Genomic DNA, 19,042 nt, shown 5'->3' on the forward strand with positions numbered 1-19,042 from the left:
TGCATTTAAACGCTTTTAAAACCTCCCAGGACAATGAACACCTGCTACGATAATTACCATAAAATGCCGCAAGCTCAGACCAAACAAGACTTGGCGGCCAAGTGTTTTGGCCTTTGCTGATTATTGTCACTATCTCCTTGTCTGAAAATTAGGAATAATGGAGGATGCGGGCATCGATCCCGCTACTTCTCGCATGCTAAGCGAGCGCTCTACCATTTGAGCTAACCCCCCTCTACGCAGAGCGCGTGGGTCGAATTGCCATAAGGCTGACACTGCATTTAAACACTTTTAAACCCTCCCAGGACAATGAACACATGCTACGATTATTATCAAATTATGCCGCAAGCTCAGACCAAACAAGACGAGGTGGCCGAGTGGTTAAGGCGATGGACTGCTAATCCATTGTGCTCTGCACGCATGGGTTCGAATCCCATTCTCGTCGCATTCCACTTTAATTTGACCAAATACATTTACAAGTCACCACCACGAAATTCACATCTGTTGCCCTAGTTCCAATTTGGTTGGAGCAAAGGGCTCAGATTGTCCACACCTCATCTAAAGCCAACCCTGTAATGTAACAGAGTATTCTTCTCAACCCATCAACATACATTTTTACAACACCTTTAAGGTGATTGAGAAAAATTGTTTGGTCAATAAGACGGTCGAAATCAACTAAATGTTCGTAAAAACCTAGTCTAAAGTAAGACTTGGCGGCCGAGTGTTTTGGCCTTTGCTGATTATTGTCACTATCTCCTTGTCTGAAAATTAGGAATAATGGAGGATGCGGGCATCGATCCCGCTACTTCTCGCATGCTAAGCGAGCGCTCTACCATTTGAGCTAACCCCCCTCTACGCAGAGCGCGTGGGTCGAATTGCCATAAGGCTGACACTGCATTTAAACACTTTTAAACCCTCCCAGGACAATGAACACATGCTACGATTATTATCAAATTATGCCGCAAGCTCAGACCAAACAAGACGAGGTGGCCGAGTGGTTAAGGCGATGGACTGCTAATCCATTGTGCTCTGCACGCATGGGTTCGAATCCCATTCTCGTCGCATTCCACTTTTATTTGACCAAATACATTTACAAGTCACCACCACGAAATTCACATCTGTTGCCCTAGTTCCAATTTGGTTGAAGCAAAGGGCTCAGATTGTCCACACCTCATCTAAAGCCAACCCTGTAATGTAACAGAGTATTCTTCTCAACCCATCAACATACGTTTTTACAACACCTTTAAGGTGATTGAGAAAAATTGTTTGGTCAATAAGACGGTCGAAATCAACTAAATGTTCGTAAAAACCTAGTCTAAAGTAAGACTTGGCGGCCGAGTGTTTTGGCCTTTGCTGATTATTGTCACTATCTCCTTGTCTGAAAATTAGGAATAATGGAGGATGCGGGCATCGATCCCGCTACTTCTCGCATGCTAAGCGAGCGCTCTACCATTTGAGCTAATCCCCCTCTACGCAGAGCGCGTGGGTCGAATTGCCATAAGGCTGACACTGCATTTAAACACTTTTAAACCCTCCCAGGACAATGAACACATGCTACGATTATTATCAAATTATGCCGCAAGGTCAGACCAAACAAGACGAGGTGGCCGAGTGGTTAAGGCGATGGACTGCTAATCCATTGTGCTCTGCACGCATGGGTTCGAATCCCATTCTCGTCGCATTCCACTTTTATTTGACCAAATACATTTACAAGTCACCACTACGCAATTCACATCTGTTGCCCTAGTTCCAATTTGGTTGGAGCAAAGGGCTCAGATTGTCCACACCTCATCTAAAGCCAACCCTGTAATGTAACAGAGTATTCTTCTCAACCCATCAACATACGTTTTTACAACACCTTTAAGGTGATTGAGAAAAATTGTTTGGTCAATAAGACGGTCGAAATCAACTAAATGTTTGTAAAAACCTAGTCTAAAGTAAGACTTGGCGGCCGAGTGTTTTGGCCTTTGCTGATTATTGTCACTATCTCCTTGTCTGAAAATTAGGAATAATGGAGGATGCGGGCATCGATCCCGCTACCTCTCGCATGCTAAGCGAGCGCTCTACCATTTGAGCTAATCCCCCTCTACACAGAGCGCATGGGTCGAATTGCCATAAGGCTGACACTGCATTTTAACACTTTTAAAACCTCCCAGGACAATGAAAACATGCTACGATAATTACCATAAAATGCCACAAGCTCAGACCAAACAAGACGAGGTGGCCGAGTGGTTAAGGCGATGGACTGCTAATCCATTGTGCTCTGCACGCATGGGTTCGAATCCCATTCTCGTCGCATTCCACTTTTATTTGACCAAATACATTTACAAGTCACCACCACGAAATTCACATCTGTTGCCCTAGTTCCAATTTGGTTGGAGCAAAGGGCTCAGATTGTCCACACCTCATCTAAAGCCAACCCTGTAATGTAACAGAGTATTCTTCTCAACCCATCAACATACATTTTTACAACACCTTTAAGGTGATTGAGAAAAATTGTTTGGTCAATAAGACGGTCGAAATCAACTAAATGTTCGTAAAAACCTAGTCTAAAGTAAGACTTGGCGGCCGAGTGTTTTGGCCTTTGCTGGTTATTGTCACTATCTCCTTGTCTCAAAATTAGGAATAATGGAGGATGCGGGCATCGATCCCGCTACTTCTCGCATGCTAAGCGAGCGCTCTACCATTTGAGCTAATCCCCCTCTACACAGAGCGTTTGGGTCGAATTGCCATAAGGCTGACACTGCATTTAAACGCTTTTAAAACCTCCCAGGACAATGAACACCTGCTACGATAATTACCATAAAATGCCGCAAGCTCAGACCAAACAAGACTTGGCGGCCGAGTGTTTTGGCCTTTGCTGATTATTGTCACTATCTCCTTGTCTGAAAATTAGGAATAATGGAGGATGCGGGCATCGATCCCGCTACTTCTCGCATGCTAAGCGAGCGCTCTACCATTTGAGCTAACCCCCCTCTACGCAGAGCGCGTGGGTCGAATTGCCATAAGGCTGACACTGCATTTAAACACTTTTAAACCCTCCCAGGACAATGAACACATGCTACGATTATTATCAAATTATGCCGCAAGCTCAGACCAAACAAGACGAGGTGGCCGAGTGGTTAAGGCGATGGACTGCTAATCCATTGTGCTCTGCACGCATGGGTTCGAATCCCATTCTCGTCGCATTCCACTTTAATTTGACCAAATACATTTACAAGTCACCACCACGAAATTCACATCTGTTGCCCTAGTTCCAATTTGGTTGGAGCAAAGGGCTCAGATTGTCCACACCTCATCTAAAGCCAACCCTGTAATGTAACAGAGTATTCTTCTCAACCCATCAACATACATTTTTACAACACCTTTAAGGTGATTGAGAAAAATTGTTTGGTCAATAAGACGGTCGAAATCAACTAAATGTTCGTAAAAACCTAGTCTAAAGTAAGACTTGGCGGCCGAGTGTTTTGGCCTTTGCTGATTATTGTCACTATCTCCTTGTCTGAAAATTAGGAATAATGGAGGATGCGGGCATCGATCCCGCTACTTCTCGCATGCTAAGCGAGCGCTCTACCATTTGAGCTAACCCCCCTCTACGCAGAGCGCGTGGGTCGAATTGCCATAAGGCTGACACTGCATTTAAACACTTTTAAACCCTCCCAGGACAATGAACACATGCTACGATTATTATCAAATTATGCCGCAAGCTCAGACCAAACAAGACGAGGTGGCCGAGTGGTTAAGGCGATGGACTGCTAATCCATTGTGCTCTGCACGCATGGGTTCGAATCCCATTCTCGTCGCATTCCACTTTTATTTGACCAAATACATTTACAAGTCACCACCACGAAATTCACATCTGTTGCCCTAGTTCCAATTTGGTTGAAGCAAAGGGCTCAGATTGTCCACACCTCATCTAAAGCCAACCCTGTAATGTAACAGAGTATTCTTCTCAACCCATCAACATACGTTTTTACAACACCTTTAAGGTGATTGAGAAAAATTGTTTGGTCAATAAGACGGTCGAAATCAACTAAATGTTCGTAAAAACCTAGTCTAAAGTAAGACTTGGCGGCCGAGTGTTTTGGCCTTTGCTGATTATTGTCACTATCTCCTTGTCTGAAAATTAGGAATAATGGAGGATGCGGGCATCGATCCCGCTACTTCTCGCATGCTAAGCGAGCGCTCTACCATTTGAGCTAATCCCCCTCTACGCAGAGCGCGTGGGTCGAATTGCCATAAGGCTGACACTGCATTTAAACACTTTTAAACCCTCCCAGGACAATGAACACATGCTACGATTATTATCAAATTATGCCGCAAGGTCAGACCAAACAAGACGAGGTGGCCGAGTGGTTAAGGCGATGGACTGCTAATCCATTGTGCTCTGCACGCATGGGTTCGAATCCCATTCTCGTCGCATTCCACTTTTATTTGACCAAATACATTTACAAGTCACCACTACGCAATTCACATCTGTTGCCCTAGTTCCAATTTGGTTGGAGCAAAGGGCTCAGATTGTCCACACCTCATCTAAAGCCAACCCTGTAATGTAACAGAGTATTCTTCTCAACCCATCAACATACGTTTTTACAACACCTTTAAGGTGATTAAGAAAAATTGTTTGGTCAATAAGACGGTCGAAATCAACTAAATGTTCGTAAAAACCTAGTCTAAAGTAAGACTTGGCGGCCGAGTGTTTTGGCCTTTGCTGATTATTGTCACTATCTCCTTGTCTGAAAATTAGGAATAATGGAGGATGCGGGCATCGATCCCGCTACTTCTCGCATGCTAAGCGAGCGCTCTACCATTTGAGCTAATCCCCCTCTACACAGAGCGCGTGGGTCGAATTGACATAAGGCTGACACTGCATTTAAACACTTTTAAACCCTCCCAGGACAATGAACACATGCTACGATTATTATCAAATTATGCCGCAAGGTCAGACCAAACAAGACGAGGTGGCCGAGTGGTTAAGGCGATGGACTGCTAATCCATTGTGCTCTGCACGCATGGGTTCGAATCCCATTCTCGTCGCATTCCACTTTTATTTGACCAAATACATTTACAAGTCACCACTACGCAATTCACATCTGTTGCCCTAGTTCCAATTTGGTTGGAGCAAAGGGCTCAGATTGTCCACACCTCATCTAAAGCCAACCCTGTAATGTAACAGAGGATTCTTCTCAACCCATCAACATACGTTTTTACAACACCTTTAAGTTGATTGAGAAAGATTGTTTAGTCAATAAGACGGTCGAAATCAACTAAATGTTCGTAAAAACCTAGTCTAAAGTAAGACTTGGCAGCCGAGTGTTTTGGCCTTTGCTGATTATTGCCACTATCTCCTTGTCTAAAAATTAGAAATAATGGAGAATGCGGGCATCGATCCCGCTACTTCTCGCATGCTAAGCGAGCGCTCTACCATTTGAGCTAATCCCCCTCTACACAGAGCGCTTGGGTCGATTTGCCATAAGGCTGACACTGCATTTTAACACTTTTAAAACCTCCCAGGACAATGAAAACATGCTACGATAATTATCAAATTATGCCGCAAGCTCCTATTAAACAAGACTTGGCGGCCGAGTGTTTTGGCCTTTGCTGATTATTGTCACTATCTCCTTGTCTAAAAATTAGGAATAATGGAGAATGCGGGCATCGATCCCGCTACTTCTCGCATGCTAAGCGAGCGCTCTACCATTTGAGCTAATCCCCCTCTACACAGAGCGCTTGGGTCGAATTGCCATAAGGCTGACACTGCATTTAAACACTTTTAAACCCTCCCAGGACAATGAACACATGCTACGATAATTATCAAATTATGCCTCAAGCTCAGACCAAACAAGACGAGGTGGCCGAGTTGTTAAGGCGATGGACTGCTAATCCATTGTGCTCTGCACGCATGGGTTCGAATCCCATTCTCGTCGCATTCCACTTTTATTTGACCAAATACATTTACAAGTCACCACCACGAAATTCACATCTGTTGCCCTAGTTCCAATTTGGTTGGAGCAAAGGGCTCAGATTGTCCACACCTCATCTAAAGCCAACCCTGTAATGTAACAGAGTATTCTTCTCAACCCATCAACATACATTTTTACAACACCTTTAAGGTGATTGAGAAAAATTGTTTGGTCAATAAGACGGTCGAAATCAACTAAATGTTCGTAAAAACCTAGTCTAAAGTAAGACTTGGCGGCCGAGTGTTTTGGCCTTTGCTGGTTATTGTCACTATCTCCTTGTCTCAAAATTAGGAATAATGGAGGATGCGGGCATCGATCCCGCTACTTCTCGCATGCTAAGCGAGCGCTCTACCATTTGAGCTAATCCCCCTCTACACAGAGCGTTTGGGTCGAATTGCCATAAGGCTGACACTGCATTTAAACGCTTTTAAAACCTCCCAGGACAATGAACACCTGCTACGATAATTACCATAAAATGCCGCAAGCTCAGACCAAACAAGACTTGGCGGCCGAGTGTTTTGGCCTTTGCTGATTATTGTCACTATCTCCTTGTCTGAAAATTAGGAATAATGGAGGATGCGGGCATCGATCCCGCTACTTCTCGCATGCTAAGCGAGCGCTCTACCATTTGAGCTAACCCCCCTCTACGCAGAGCGCGTGGGTCGAATTGCCATAAGGCTGACACTGCATTTAAACACTTTTAAACCCTCCCAGGACAATGAACACATGCTACGATTATTATCAAATTATGCCGCAAGCTCAGACCAAACAAGACGAGGTGGCCGAGTGGTTAAGGCGATGGACTGCTAATCCATTGTGCTCTGCACGCATGGGTTCGAATCCCATTCTCGTCGCATTCCACTTTAATTTGACCAAATACATTTACAAGTCACCACCACGAAATTCACATCTGTTGCCCTAGTTCCAATTTGGTTGGAGCAAAGGGCTCAGATTGTCCACACCTCATCTAAAGCCAACCCTGTAATGTAACAGAGTATTCTTCTCAACCCATCAACATACATTTTTACAACACCTTTAAGGTGATTGAGAAAAATTGTTTGGTCAATAAGACGGTCGAAATCAACTAAATGTTCGTAAAAACCTAGTCTAAAGTAAGACTTGGCGGCCGAGTGTTTTGGCCTTTGCTGATTATTGTCACTATCTCCTTGTCTGAAAATTAGGAATAATGGAGGATGCGGGCATCGATCCCGCTACTTCTCGCATGCTAAGCGAGCGCTCTACCATTTGAGCTAATCCCCCTCTACACAGAGCGCGTGGGTCGAATTGCCATAAGGCTGACACTGCATTTAAACACTTTTAAACCCTCCCAGGACAATGAACACATGCTACGATAATTATCAAATTATGCCTCAAGCTCAGACCAAACAAGACGAGGTGGCCGAGTTGTTAAGGCGATGGACTGCTAATCCATTGTGCTCTGCACGCATGGGTTCGAATCCCATTCTCGTCGCATTCCACTTTTATTTGACCAAATACATTTACAAGTCACCACCACGAAATTCACATCTGTTGCCCTAGTTCCAATTTGGTTGGAGCAAAGGGCTCAGATTGTCCACACCTCATCTAAAGCCAACCCTGTAATGTAACAGAGTATTCTTCTCAACCCATCAACATACATTTTTACAACACCTTTAAGGTGATTGAGAAAAATTGTTTGGTCAATAAGACGGTCGAAATCAACTAAATGTTCGTAAAAACCTAGTCTAAAGTAAGACTTGGCGGCCGAGTGTTTTGGCCTTTGCTGGTTATTGTCACTATCTCCTTGTCTCAAAATTAGGAATAATGGAGGATGCGGGCATCGATCCCGCTACTTCTCGCATGCTAAGCGAGCGCTCTACCATTTGAGCTAATCCCCCTCTACACAGAGCGTTTGGGTCGAATTGCCATAAGGCTGACACTGCATTTAAACGCTTTTAAAACCTCCCAGGACAATGAACACCTGCTACGATAATTACCATAAAATGCCGCAAGCTCAGACCAAACAAGACTTGGCGGCCGAGTGTTTTGGCCTTTGCTGATTATTGTCACTATCTCCTTGTCTGAAAATTAGGAATAATGGAGGATGCGGGCATCGATCCCGCTACTTCTCGCATGCTAAGCGAGCGCTCTACCATTTGAGCTAACCCCCCTCTACGCAGAGCGCGTGGGTCGAATTGCCATAAGGCTGACACTGCATTTAAACACTTTTAAACCCTCCCAGGACAATGAACACATGCTACGATTATTATCAAATTATGCCGCAAGCTCAGACCAAACAAGACGAGGTGGCCGAGTGGTTAAGGCGATGGACTGCTAATCCATTGTGCTCTGCACGCATGGGTTCGAATCCCATTCTCGTCGCATTCCACTTTAATTTGACCAAATACATTTACAAGTCACCACCACGAAATTCACATCTGTTGCCCTAGTTCCAATTTGGTTGGAGCAAAGGGCTCAGATTGTCCACACCTCATCTAAAGCCAACCCTGTAATGTAACAGAGTATTCTTCTCAACCCATCAACATACATTTTTACAACACCTTTAAGGTGATTGAGAAAAATTGTTTGGTCAATAAGACGGTCGAAATCAACTAAATGTTCGTAAAAACCTAGTCTAAAGTAAGACTTGGCGGCCGAGTGTTTTGGCCTTTGCTGATTATTGTCACTATCTCCTTGTCTGAAAATTAGGAATAATGGAGGATGCGGGCATCGATCCCGCTACTTCTCGCATGCTAAGCGAGCGCTCTACCATTTGAGCTAACCCCCCTCTACGCAGAGCGCGTGGGTCGAATTGCCATAAGGCTGACACTGCATTTAAACACTTTTAAACCCTCCCAGGACAATGAACACATGCTACGATTATTATCAAATTATGCCGCAAGCTCAGACCAAACAAGACGAGGTGGCCGAGTGGTTAAGGCGATGGACTGCTAATCCATTGTGCTCTGCACGCATGGGTTCGAATCCCATTCTCGTCGCATTCCACTTTTATTTGACCAAATACATTTACAAGTCACCACCACGAAATTCACATCTGTTGCCCTAGTTCCAATTTGGTTGAAGCAAAGGGCTCAGATTGTCCACACCTCATCTAAAGCCAACCCTGTAATGTAACAGAGTATTCTTCTCAACCCATCAACATACGTTTTTACAACACCTTTAAGGTGATTGAGAAAAATTGTTTGGTCAATAAGACGGTCGAAATCAACTAAATGTTCGTAAAAACCTAGTCTAAAGTAAGACTTGGCGGCCGAGTGTTTTGGCCTTTGCTGATTATTGTCACTATCTCCTTGTCTGAAAATTAGGAATAATGGAGGATGCGGGCATCGATCCCGCTACTTCTCGCATGCTAAGCGAGCGCTCTACCATTTGAGCTAATCCCCCTCTACGCAGAGCGCGTGGGTCGAATTGCCATAAGGCTGACACTGCATTTAAACACTTTTAAACCCTCCCAGGACAATGAACACATGCTACGATTATTATCAAATTATGCCGCAAGGTCAGACCAAACAAGACGAGGTGGCCGAGTGGTTAAGGCGATGGACTGCTAATCCATTGTGCTCTGCACGCATGGGTTCGAATCCCATTCTCGTCGCATTCCACTTTTATTTGACCAAATACATTTACAAGTCACCACTACGCAATTCACATCTGTTGCCCTAGTTCCAATTTGGTTGGAGCAAAGGGCTCAGATTGTCCACACCTCATCTAAAGCCAACCCTGTAATGTAACAGAGTATTCTTCTCAACCCATCAACATACGTTTTTACAACACCTTTAAGGTGATTGAGAAAAATTGTTTGGTCAATAAGACGGTCGAAATCAACTAAATGTTTGTAAAAACCTAGTCTAAAGTAAGACTTGGCGGCCGAGTGTTTTGGCCTTTGCTGATTATTGTCACTATCTCCTTGTCTGAAAATTAGGAATAATGGAGGATGCGGGCATCGATCCCGCTACCTCTCGCATGCTAAGCGAGCGCTCTACCATTTGAGCTAATCCCCCTCTACACAGAGCGCATGGGTCGAATTGCCATAAGGCTGACACTGCATTTTAACACTTTTAAAACCTCCCAGGACAATGAAAACATGCTACGATAATTACCATAAAATGCCACAAGCTCAGACCAAACAAGACGAGGTGGCCGAGTGGTTAAGGCGATGGACTGCTAATCCATTGTGCTCTGCACGCATGGGTTCGAATCCCATTCTCGTCGCATTCCTCTTCTTTTTGACCAAATACATTTACAAGTCACCACCACGAAATTCACATCTGTTGCCCTAGTTCCAATTTGGTTGGAGCAAAGGGCTCAGATTGTCAAGACCTCATCTAAAGCCAACCCTGTAATGTAACAGAGTATTCTTCTCAACCCATCAACATACGTTTTTACAACACCTTTAAGGTGATTGAGAAAAATTGTTTGGTCAATAAGACGGTCGAAATCAACTAAATGTTTGTAAAAACCTATTCTAAAGTAAGACTTGGCGGCCGAGTGTTTTGGCCTTTGCTGATTATTGTCACTATCTCCTTGTCTGAAAATTAGGAATAATGGAGGATGCGGGCATCGATCCCGCTACCTCTCGCATGCTAAGCGAGCGCTCTACCATTTGAGCTAATCCCCCTCTACACAGAGCGCTTGGGTCGATTTGCCATAAGGCTGACACTGCATTTTAACACTTTTAAAACCTCCCAGGACAATGAAAACATGCTACGATAATTATCAAATTATGCCGCAAGCTCCTATTAAACAAGACTTGGCGGCCGAGTGTTTTGGCCTTTGCTGATTATTGTCACTATCTCCTTGTCTAAAAATTAGGAATAATGGAGAATGCGGGCATCGATCCCGCTACTTCTCGCATGCTAAGCGAGCGCTCTACCATTTGAGCTAACCCCCCTCTACGCAGAGCGCGTGGGTCGAATTGCCATAAGGCTGACACTGCATTTAAACGCTTTTAAAACCTCCCAGGACAATGAACACCTGCTACGATAATTACCATAAAATGCCGGAAGCTCAGACCAAACAAGACTTGGCGGCCGAGTGTTTTGGCCTTTGCTGATTATTGTCACTATCTCCTTGTCTGAAAATTAGGAATAATGGAGGATGCGGGCATCGATCCCGCTACTTCTCGCATGCTAAGCGAGCGCTCTACCATTTGAGCTAACCCCCCTCTACGCAGAGCGCGTGGGTCGAATTGCCATAAGGCTGACACTGCATTTAAACACTTTTAAACCCTCCCAGGACAATGAACACATGCTACGATTATTATCAAATTATGCCGCAAGCTCAGACCAAACAAGACGAGGTGGCCGAGTGGTTAAGGCGATGGACTGCTAATCCATTGTGCTCTGCACGCATGGGTTCGAATCCCATTCTCGTCGCATTCCACTTTAATTTGACCAAATACATTTACAAGTCACCACCACGAAATTCACATCTGTTGCCCTAGTTCCAATTTGGTTGGAGCAAAGGGCTCAGATTGTCCACACCTCATCTAAAGCCAACCCTGTAATGTAACAGAGTATTCTTCTCAACCCATCAACATACATTTTTACAACACCTTTAAGGTGATTGAGAAAAATTGTTTGGTCAATAAGACGGTCGAAATCAACTAAATGTTCGTAAAAACCTAGTCTAAAGTAAGACTTGGCGGCCGAGTGTTTTGGCCTTTGCTGATTATTGTCACTATCTCCTTGTCTGAAAATTAGGAATAATGGAGGATGCGGGCATCGATCCCGCTACTTCTCGCATGCTAAGCGAGCGCTCTACCATTTGAGCTAACCCCCCTCTACGCAGAGCGCGTGGGTCGAATTGCCATAAGGCTGACACTGCATTTAAACACTTTTAAACCCTCCCAGGACAATGAACACATGCTACGATTATTATCAAATTATGCCGCAAGCTCAGACCAAACAAGACGAGGTGGCCGAGTGGTTAAGGCGATGGACTGCTAATCCATTGTGCTCTGCACGCATGGGTTCGAATCCCATTCTCGTCGCATTCCACTTTTATTTGACCAAATACATTTACAAGTCACCACCACGAAATTCACATCTGTTGCCCTAGTTCCAATTTGGTTGAAGCAAAGGGCTCAGATTGTCCACACCTCATCTAAAGCCAACCCTGTAATGTAACAGAGTATTCTTCTCAACCCATCAACATACGTTTTTACAACACCTTTAAGGTGATTGAGAAAAATTGTTTGGTCAATAAGACGGTCGAAATCAACTAAATGTTCGTAAAAACCTAGTCTAAAGTAAGACTTGGCGGCCGAGTGTTTTGGCCTTTGCTGATTATTGTCACTATCTCCTTGTCTGAAAATTAGGAATAATGGAGGATGCGGGCATCGATCCCGCTACTTCTCGCATGCTAAGCGAGCGCTCTACCATTTGAGCTAATCCCCCTCTACACAGAGCGCGTGGGTCGAATTGCCATAAGGCTGACACTGCATTTAAACACTTTTAAACCCTCCCAGGACAATGAACACATGCTACGATTATTATCAAATTATGCCGCAAGGTCAGACCAAACAAGACGAGGTGGCCGAGTGGTTAAGGCGATGGACTGCTAATCCATTGTGCTCTGCACGCATGGGTTCGAATCCCATTCTCGTCGCATTCCACTTTTATTTGACCAAATACATTTACAAGTCACCACCACGAAATTCACATCTGTTGCCCTAGTTCCAATTTGGTTGGAGCAAAGGGCTCAGATTGTCCACACCTCATCTAAAGCCAACCCTGTAATGTAACAGAGTATTCTTCTCAACCCATCAACATACATTTTTACAACACCTTTAAGGTGATTGAGAAAAATTGTTTGGTCAATAAGACGGTCGAAATCAACTAAATGTTCGTAAAAACCTAGTCTAAAGTAAGACTTGGCGGCCGAGTGTTTTGGCCTTTGCTGGTTATTGTCACTATCTCCTTGTCTCAAAATTAGGAATAATGGAGGATGCGGGCATCGATCCCGCTACTTCTCGCATGCTAAGCGAGCGCTCTACCATTTGAGCTAATCCCCCTCTACACAGAGCGTTTGGGTCGAATTGCCATAAGGCTGACACTGCATTTAAACGCTTTTAAAACCTCCCAGGACAATGAACACCTGCTACGATAATTACCATAAAATGCCGCAAGCTCAGACCAAACAAGACTTGGCGGCCGAGTGTTTTGGCCTTTGCTGATTATTGTCACTATCTCCTTGTCTGAAAATTAGGAATAATGGAGGATGCGGGCATCGATCCCGCTACTTCTCGCATGCTAAGCGAGCGCTCTACCATTTGAGCTAACCCCCCTCTACGCAGAGCGCGTGGGTCGAATTGCCATAAGGCTGACACTGCATTTAAACACTTTTAAACCCTCCCAGGACAATGAACACATGCTACGATTATTATCAAATTATGCCGCAAGCTCAGACCAAACAAGACGAGGTGGCCGAGTGGTTAAGGCGATGGACTGCTAATCCATTGTGCTCTGCACGCATGGGTTCGAATCCCATTCTCGTCGCATTCCACTTTAATTTGACCAAATACATTTACAAGTCACCACCACGAAATTCACATCTGTTGCCCTAGTTCCAATTTGGTTGGAGCAAAGGGCTCAGATTGTCCACACCTCATCTAAAGCCAACCCTGTAATGTAACAGAGTATTCTTCTCAACCCATCAACATACATTTTTACAACACCTTTAAGGTGATTGAGAAAAATTGTTTGGTCAATAAGACGGTCGAAATCAACTAAATGTTCGTAAAAACCTAGTCTAAAGTAAGACTTGGCGGCCGAGTGTTTTGGCCTTTGCTGATTATTGTCACTATCTCCTTGTCTGAAAATTAGGAATAATGGAGGATGCGGGCATCGATCCCGCTACTTCTCGCATGCTAAGCGAGCGCTCTACCATTTGAGCTAACCCCCCTCTACGCAGAGCGCGTGGGTCGAATTGCCATAAGGCTGACACTGCATTTAAACACTTTTAAACCCTCCCAGGACAATGAACACATGCTACGATTATTATCAAATTATGCCGCAAGCTCAGACCAAACAAGACGAGGTGGCCGAGTGGTTAAGGCGATGGACTGCTAATCCATTGTGCTCTGCACGCATGGGTTCGAATCCCATTCTCGTCGCATTCCACTTTTATTTGACCAAATACATTTACAAGTCACCACCACGAAATTCACATCTGTTGCCCTAGTTCCAATTTGGTTGAAGCAAAGGGCTCAGATTGTCCACACCTCATCTAAAGCCAACCCTGTAATGTAACAGAGTATTCTTCTCAACCCATCAACATACGTTTTTACAACACCTTTAAGGTGATTGAGAAAAATTGTTTGGTCAATAAGACGGTCGAAATCAACTAAATGTTCGTAAAAACCTAGTCTAAAGTAAGACTTGGCGGCCGAGTGTTTTGGCCTTTGCTGATTATTGTCACTATCTCCTTGTCTGAAAATTAGGAATAATGGAGGATGCGGGCATCGATCCCGCTACTTCTCGCATGCTAAGCGAGCGCTCTACCATTTGAGCTAATCCCCCTCTACGCAGAGCGCGTGGGTCGAATTGCCATAAGGCTGACACTGCATTTAAACACTTTTAAACCCTCCCAGGACAATGAACACATGCTACGATTATTATCAAATTATGCCGCAAGGTCAGACCAAACAAGACGAGGTGGCCGAGTGGTTAAGGCGATGGACTGCTAATCCATTGTGCTCTGCACGCATGGGTTCGAATCCCATTCTCGTCGCATTCCACTTCTATTTGACCAAATACATTTACAAGTCACCACTACGCAATTCACATCTGTTGCCCTAGTTCCAATTTGGTTGGAGCAAAGGGCTCAGATTGTCCACACCTCATCTAAAGCCAACCCTGTAATGTAACAGAGTATTCTTCTCAACCCATCAACATACGTTTTTACAACACCTTTAAGGTGATTGAGAAAAATTGTTTGGTCAATAAGACGGTCGAAATCAACTAAATGTTTGTAAAAACCTAGTCTAAAGTAAGACTTGGCGGCCGAGTGTTTTGGCCTTTGCTGATTATTGTCACTATCTCCTTGTCTGAAAATTAGGAATAATGGAGGATGCGGGCATCGATCCCGCTACCTCTCGCATGCTAAGCGAGCGCTCTACCATTTGAGCTAATCCCCCTCTACACAGAGCGCATGGGTCGAATTGCCATAAGGCTGACACTGCATTTTAACACTTTTAAAACCTCCCAGGACAATGAAAACATGCTACGATAATTACCATAAAATGCCACAAGCTCAGACCAAACAAGACGAGGTGGCCGAGTGGTTAAGGCGATGGACTGCTAATCCATTGTGCTCTGCACGCATGGGTTCGAATCCCATTCTCGTCGCATTCCTCTTCTTTTTGACCAAATACATTTACAAGTCACCACCACGAAATTCACATCTGTTGCCCTAGTTCCAATTTGGTTGGAGCAAAGGGCTCAGATTGTCAAGACCTCATCTAAAGCCAACCCTGTAATGTAACAGAGTATTCTTCTCAACCCATCAACATACGTTTTTACAACACCTTTAAGGTGATTGAGAAAAATTGTTTGGTCAATAAGACGGTCGAAATCAACTAAATGTTTGTAAAAACCTATTCTAAAGTAAGACTTGGCGGCCGAGTGTTTTGGCCTTTGCTGATTATTGTCACTATCTCCTTGTCTGAAAATTAGGAATAATGGAGGATGCGGGCATCGATCCCGCTACCTCTCGCATGCTAAGCGAGCGCTCTACCATTTGAGCTAATCCCCCTCTACACAGAGCGCTTGGGTCGATTTGCCATAAGGCTGACACTGCATTTTAACACTTTTAAAACCTCCCAGGACAATGAAAACATGCTACGATAATTATCAAATTATGCCGCAAGCTCCTATTAAACAAGACTTGGCGGCCGAGTGTTTTGGCCTTTGCTGATTATTGTCACTATCTCCTTGTCTGAAAATTAGGAATAATGGAGGATGCGGGCATCGATCCCGCTACTTCTCGCATGCTAAGCGAGCGCTCTACCATTTGAGCTAATCCCCCTCTACGCAGAGCGCGTGGGTCGAATTGCCATAAGGCTGACACTGCATTTAAACACTTTTAAACCCTCCCAGGACAATGAACACATGCTACGATTATTATCAAATTATGCCGCAAGGTCAGACCAAACAAGACGAGGTGGCCGAGTGGTTAAGGCGATGGACTGCTAATCCATTGTGCTCTGCACGCATGGGTTCGAATCCCATTCTCGTCGCATTCCACTTCTATTTGACCAAATACATTTACAAGTCACCACTACGCAATTCACATCTGTTGCCCTAGTTCCAATTTGGTTGGAGCAAAGGGCTCAGATTGTCCACACCTCATCTAAAGCCAACCCTGTAATGTAACAGAGTATTCTTCTCAACCCATCAACATACGTTTTTACAACACCTTTAAGGTGATTGAGAAAAATTGTTTGGTCAATAAGACGGTCGAAATCAACTAAATGTTTGTAAAAACCTAGTCTAAAGTAAGACTTGGCGGCCGAGTGTTTTGGCCTTTGCTGATTATTGTCACTATCTCCTTGTCTGAAAATTAGGAATAATGGAGGATGCGGGCATCGATCCCGCTACCTCTCGCATGCTAAGCGAGCGCTCTACCATTTGAGCTAATCCCCCTCTACACAGAGCGCATGGGTCGAATTGCCATAAGGCTGACACTGCATTTTAACACTTTTAAAACCTCCCAGGACAATGAAAACATGCTACGATAATTACCATAAAATGCCACAAGCTCAGACCAAACAAGACGAGGTGGCCGAGTGGTTAAGGCGATGGACTGCTAATCCATTGTGCTCTGCACGCATGGGTTCGAATCCCATTCTCGTCGCATTCCTCTTCTTTTTGACCAAATACATTTACAAGTCACCACCACGAAATTCACATCTGTTGCCCTAGTTCCAATTTGGTTGGAGCAAAGGGCTCAGATTGTCAAGACCTCATCTAAAGCCAACCCTGTAATGTAACAGAGTATTCTTCTCAACCCATCAACATACGTTTTTACAACACCTTTAAGGTGATTGAGAAAAATTGTTTGGTCAATAAGACGGTCGAAATCAACTAAATGTTTGTAAAAACCTATTCTAAAGTAAGACTTGGCGGCCGAGTGTTTTGGCCTTTGCTGATTATTGTCACTATCTCCTTGTCTGAAAATTAGGAATAATGGAGGATGCGGGCATCGATCCCGCTACCTCTCGCATGCTAAGCGAGCGCTCTACCATTTGAGCTAATCCCCCTCTACACAGAGCGCTTGGGTCGATTTGCCATAAGGCTGACACTGCATTTTAACACTTTTAAAACCTCCCAGGACAATGAAAACATGCTACGATAATTATCAAATTATGCCGCAAGCTCCTATTAAACAAGACTTGGCGGCCGAGTGTTTTGGCCTTTGCTGATTATTGTCACTATCTCCTTGTCTAAAAATTAGGAATAATGGAGAATGCGGGCATCGATCCAGCTACTTCTCGCATGCTAAGCGAGCGCTCTACCATTTGAGCTAATCCCCCTCTACACAGAGCGCTTGGGTCGAATTGCCATAAGGCTGACACTGCATTTAAACACTTTTAAACCCTCCCAGGACAATGAACACATGCTACGATAATTATCAAATTATGCCTCAAGCTCAGACCAAACAAGACGAGGTGGCCGAGTTGTTAAGGCGATGGACTGCTAATCCATTGTGCTCTGCACGCATGGGTTCGAATCCCATTCTCGTCGCATTCCACTTTTATTTGACCAAATACATTTACAAGTCACCACCACGAAATTCACATCTGTTGCCCTAGTTCCAATTTGGTTGGAGCAAAGGGCTCAGATTGTCCACACCTCATCTAAAGCCAACCCTGTAATGTAACAGAGTATTCTTCTCAACCCATCAACATACATTTTTACAACACCTTTAAGGTGATTGAGAAAAATTGTTTGGTCAATAAGACCGTCGAAATCCACTAAATGTTCGTAAAAACCTAGTCTAAAGTAAGACTTGGCGGCCGAGTGTTTTGGCCTTTGCTGGTTATTGTCACTATCTCCTTGTCTCAAAATTAGGAATAATGGAGGATGCGGGCATCGATCCCGCTACTTCTCGCATGCTAAGCGAGCGCTCTACCATTTGAGCTAATCCCCCTCTACACAGAGCGTTTGGGTCGAATTGCCATAAGGCTGACACTGCATTTAAACGCTTTTAAAACCTCCCAGGACAATGAACACCTGCTACGATAATTACCATAAAATGCCGCAAGCTCAGACCAAACAAGACTTGGCGGCCGAGTGTTTTGGCCTTTGCTGATTATTGTCACTATCTCCTTGTCTGAAAATTAGGAATAATGGAGGATGCGGGCATCGATCCCGCTACTTCTCGCATGCTAAGCGAGCGCTCTACCATTTGAGCTAACCCCCCTCTACGCAGAGCGCGTGGGTCGAATTGCCATAAGGCTGACACTGCATTTAAACACTTTTAAACCCTCCCAGGACAATGAACACATGCTACGATTATTATCAAATTATGCCGCAAGCTCAGACCAAACAAGACGAGGTGGCCGAGTGGTTAAGGCGATGGACTGCTAATCCATTGTGCTCTGCACGCATGGGTTCGAATCCCATTCTCGTCGCATTCCACTTTAATTTGACCAAATACATTTACAAGTCACCACCACGAAATTCACATCTGTTGCCCTAGTTCCAATTTGGTTGGAGCAAAGGGCTCAGATTGTCCACACCTCATCTAAAGCCAACCCTGTAATGTAACAGAGTATTCTTCTCAACCCATCAACATACATTTTTACAACACCTTTAAGGTGATTGAGAAAAATTGTTTGGTCAATAAGACGGTCGAAATCAACTAAATGTTCGTAAAAACCTAGTCTAAAGTAAGACTTGGCGGCCGAGTGTTTTGGCCTTTGCTGATTATTGTCACTATCTCCTTGTCTGAAAATTAGGAATAATGGAGGATGCGGGCATCGATCCCGCTACTTCTCGCATGCTAAGCGAGCGCTCTACCATTTGAGCTAACCCCCCTCTACGCAGAGCGCGTGGGTCGAATTGCCATAAGGCTGA

At 44.4% G+C, this 19,042-nt stretch overlaps 33 non-coding genes across 33 annotated transcripts; 26 read left to right on the top strand and 7 right to left on the bottom strand.

Annotated features, from left to right (window-relative positions):
- The first annotated feature begins 360 nt into the window (after positions 1–360).
- Positions 361–442, top strand: trnas-gcu (transfer RNA serine (anticodon GCU)). The gene has a single exon. It is a non-coding gene; the product is annotated as a tRNA-Ser (tRNA).
- Positions 443–977: 535 nt separating this feature from the next.
- Positions 978–1,059, top strand: trnas-gcu (transfer RNA serine (anticodon GCU)). The gene has a single exon. It is a non-coding gene; the product is annotated as a tRNA-Ser (tRNA).
- Positions 1,060–1,594: 535 nt separating this feature from the next.
- trnas-gcu (transfer RNA serine (anticodon GCU)) lies at positions 1,595–1,676 on the top strand. The gene has a single exon. It is a non-coding gene; the product is annotated as a tRNA-Ser (tRNA).
- Positions 1,677–2,009: 333 nt separating this feature from the next.
- On the bottom strand, positions 2,010–2,082 carry trnaa-agc (transfer RNA alanine (anticodon AGC)). Its single transcript has one exon. It is a non-coding gene; the product is annotated as a tRNA-Ala (tRNA).
- Positions 2,083–2,211: 129 nt separating this feature from the next.
- Positions 2,212–2,293, top strand: trnas-gcu (transfer RNA serine (anticodon GCU)). Its single transcript has one exon. It is a non-coding gene; the product is annotated as a tRNA-Ser (tRNA).
- An 808-nt stretch (positions 2,294–3,101) lies between these two features.
- Positions 3,102–3,183, top strand: trnas-gcu (transfer RNA serine (anticodon GCU)). The gene has a single exon. It is a non-coding gene; the product is annotated as a tRNA-Ser (tRNA).
- A 535-nt stretch (positions 3,184–3,718) lies between these two features.
- On the top strand, positions 3,719–3,800 carry trnas-gcu (transfer RNA serine (anticodon GCU)). The gene has a single exon. It is a non-coding gene; the product is annotated as a tRNA-Ser (tRNA).
- Positions 3,801–4,335: 535 nt separating this feature from the next.
- On the top strand, positions 4,336–4,417 carry trnas-gcu (transfer RNA serine (anticodon GCU)). The gene has a single exon. It is a non-coding gene; the product is annotated as a tRNA-Ser (tRNA).
- Positions 4,418–4,952: 535 nt separating this feature from the next.
- Positions 4,953–5,034, top strand: trnas-gcu (transfer RNA serine (anticodon GCU)). Its single transcript has one exon. It is a non-coding gene; the product is annotated as a tRNA-Ser (tRNA).
- An 808-nt stretch (positions 5,035–5,842) lies between these two features.
- trnas-gcu (transfer RNA serine (anticodon GCU)) lies at positions 5,843–5,924 on the top strand. Its single transcript has one exon. It is a non-coding gene; the product is annotated as a tRNA-Ser (tRNA).
- An 808-nt stretch (positions 5,925–6,732) lies between these two features.
- trnas-gcu (transfer RNA serine (anticodon GCU)) lies at positions 6,733–6,814 on the top strand. The gene has a single exon. It is a non-coding gene; the product is annotated as a tRNA-Ser (tRNA).
- Positions 6,815–7,349: 535 nt separating this feature from the next.
- Positions 7,350–7,431, top strand: trnas-gcu (transfer RNA serine (anticodon GCU)). The gene has a single exon. It is a non-coding gene; the product is annotated as a tRNA-Ser (tRNA).
- Positions 7,432–8,239: 808 nt separating this feature from the next.
- Positions 8,240–8,321, top strand: trnas-gcu (transfer RNA serine (anticodon GCU)). Its single transcript has one exon. It is a non-coding gene; the product is annotated as a tRNA-Ser (tRNA).
- A 535-nt stretch (positions 8,322–8,856) lies between these two features.
- On the top strand, positions 8,857–8,938 carry trnas-gcu (transfer RNA serine (anticodon GCU)). The gene has a single exon. It is a non-coding gene; the product is annotated as a tRNA-Ser (tRNA).
- Positions 8,939–9,473: 535 nt separating this feature from the next.
- trnas-gcu (transfer RNA serine (anticodon GCU)) lies at positions 9,474–9,555 on the top strand. The gene has a single exon. It is a non-coding gene; the product is annotated as a tRNA-Ser (tRNA).
- A 333-nt stretch (positions 9,556–9,888) lies between these two features.
- On the bottom strand, positions 9,889–9,961 carry trnaa-agc (transfer RNA alanine (anticodon AGC)). The gene has a single exon. It is a non-coding gene; the product is annotated as a tRNA-Ala (tRNA).
- Positions 9,962–10,090: 129 nt separating this feature from the next.
- Positions 10,091–10,172, top strand: trnas-gcu (transfer RNA serine (anticodon GCU)). The gene has a single exon. It is a non-coding gene; the product is annotated as a tRNA-Ser (tRNA).
- Positions 10,173–10,505: 333 nt separating this feature from the next.
- trnaa-agc (transfer RNA alanine (anticodon AGC)) lies at positions 10,506–10,578 on the bottom strand. The gene has a single exon. It is a non-coding gene; the product is annotated as a tRNA-Ala (tRNA).
- Positions 10,579–11,253: 675 nt separating this feature from the next.
- trnas-gcu (transfer RNA serine (anticodon GCU)) lies at positions 11,254–11,335 on the top strand. The gene has a single exon. It is a non-coding gene; the product is annotated as a tRNA-Ser (tRNA).
- A 535-nt stretch (positions 11,336–11,870) lies between these two features.
- Positions 11,871–11,952, top strand: trnas-gcu (transfer RNA serine (anticodon GCU)). Its single transcript has one exon. It is a non-coding gene; the product is annotated as a tRNA-Ser (tRNA).
- A 535-nt stretch (positions 11,953–12,487) lies between these two features.
- On the top strand, positions 12,488–12,569 carry trnas-gcu (transfer RNA serine (anticodon GCU)). The gene has a single exon. It is a non-coding gene; the product is annotated as a tRNA-Ser (tRNA).
- Positions 12,570–13,377: 808 nt separating this feature from the next.
- trnas-gcu (transfer RNA serine (anticodon GCU)) lies at positions 13,378–13,459 on the top strand. The gene has a single exon. It is a non-coding gene; the product is annotated as a tRNA-Ser (tRNA).
- A 535-nt stretch (positions 13,460–13,994) lies between these two features.
- On the top strand, positions 13,995–14,076 carry trnas-gcu (transfer RNA serine (anticodon GCU)). Its single transcript has one exon. It is a non-coding gene; the product is annotated as a tRNA-Ser (tRNA).
- A 535-nt stretch (positions 14,077–14,611) lies between these two features.
- Positions 14,612–14,693, top strand: trnas-gcu (transfer RNA serine (anticodon GCU)). The gene has a single exon. It is a non-coding gene; the product is annotated as a tRNA-Ser (tRNA).
- Positions 14,694–15,026: 333 nt separating this feature from the next.
- Positions 15,027–15,099, bottom strand: trnaa-agc (transfer RNA alanine (anticodon AGC)). Its single transcript has one exon. It is a non-coding gene; the product is annotated as a tRNA-Ala (tRNA).
- A 129-nt stretch (positions 15,100–15,228) lies between these two features.
- On the top strand, positions 15,229–15,310 carry trnas-gcu (transfer RNA serine (anticodon GCU)). The gene has a single exon. It is a non-coding gene; the product is annotated as a tRNA-Ser (tRNA).
- A 333-nt stretch (positions 15,311–15,643) lies between these two features.
- On the bottom strand, positions 15,644–15,716 carry trnaa-agc (transfer RNA alanine (anticodon AGC)). The gene has a single exon. It is a non-coding gene; the product is annotated as a tRNA-Ala (tRNA).
- Positions 15,717–16,118: 402 nt separating this feature from the next.
- trnas-gcu (transfer RNA serine (anticodon GCU)) lies at positions 16,119–16,200 on the top strand. The gene has a single exon. It is a non-coding gene; the product is annotated as a tRNA-Ser (tRNA).
- Positions 16,201–16,533: 333 nt separating this feature from the next.
- On the bottom strand, positions 16,534–16,606 carry trnaa-agc (transfer RNA alanine (anticodon AGC)). Its single transcript has one exon. It is a non-coding gene; the product is annotated as a tRNA-Ala (tRNA).
- A 129-nt stretch (positions 16,607–16,735) lies between these two features.
- Positions 16,736–16,817, top strand: trnas-gcu (transfer RNA serine (anticodon GCU)). The gene has a single exon. It is a non-coding gene; the product is annotated as a tRNA-Ser (tRNA).
- A 333-nt stretch (positions 16,818–17,150) lies between these two features.
- On the bottom strand, positions 17,151–17,223 carry trnaa-agc (transfer RNA alanine (anticodon AGC)). The gene has a single exon. It is a non-coding gene; the product is annotated as a tRNA-Ala (tRNA).
- Positions 17,224–17,625: 402 nt separating this feature from the next.
- Positions 17,626–17,707, top strand: trnas-gcu (transfer RNA serine (anticodon GCU)). Its single transcript has one exon. It is a non-coding gene; the product is annotated as a tRNA-Ser (tRNA).
- Positions 17,708–18,515: 808 nt separating this feature from the next.
- trnas-gcu (transfer RNA serine (anticodon GCU)) lies at positions 18,516–18,597 on the top strand. The gene has a single exon. It is a non-coding gene; the product is annotated as a tRNA-Ser (tRNA).
- Positions 18,598–19,042: the final 445 nt, after the last annotated feature.

This window comes from Pungitius pungitius, chromosome 12, assembly GCF_949316345.1.
Source record: "Pungitius pungitius chromosome 12, fPunPun2.1, whole genome shotgun sequence".
Classification (NCBI taxonomy): domain Eukaryota; kingdom Metazoa; phylum Chordata; class Actinopteri; order Perciformes; family Gasterosteidae; genus Pungitius; species Pungitius pungitius.